The sequence below is a fragment of the Oxyura jamaicensis genome, chromosome 15, assembly GCF_011077185.1.
Source record: "Oxyura jamaicensis isolate SHBP4307 breed ruddy duck chromosome 15, BPBGC_Ojam_1.0, whole genome shotgun sequence".
In the NCBI taxonomy this organism is placed as follows: domain Eukaryota; kingdom Metazoa; phylum Chordata; class Aves; order Anseriformes; family Anatidae; genus Oxyura; species Oxyura jamaicensis.
This window is the reverse complement of record NC_048907.1, coordinates 8,567,445-8,567,790: the sequence shown is the minus strand read 5'-3', so window position 1 is coordinate 8,567,790 and position 346 is coordinate 8,567,445.

Genomic DNA, 346 nt, shown 5'->3' with positions numbered 1-346 from the left:
GGGGGGGGCCGGGCCGCGCGCGCCGCCGGCGGGAGGCGGAGGGGGGCGCGCGGGGGGCGCGCAGGGGGCGCGCGGGCACGGCACCGACCCCTCCGCCCCGCCCCTCCCCTCGCGGGCGGGGACGCCGCACTGCGCAGGCGCCAACTCCCCCCCTCCTGTCCGCTGCCCCCCCCCCCCCCGGCGCCAAGCCTCGGCTGGAGGGGAGGGGGCGCGCGGTCAGGGGCGGCGCATGCGCGCTGCGAGCCTTGCGCGTCCGGGGCGGGGGACGCTGAGGCGTCTCGCGCGCACCTGAGGGGGAGGCGGGAACGGGGTCTGGGGGCTTCACCCTGCGCTAGCCCGACAGGGC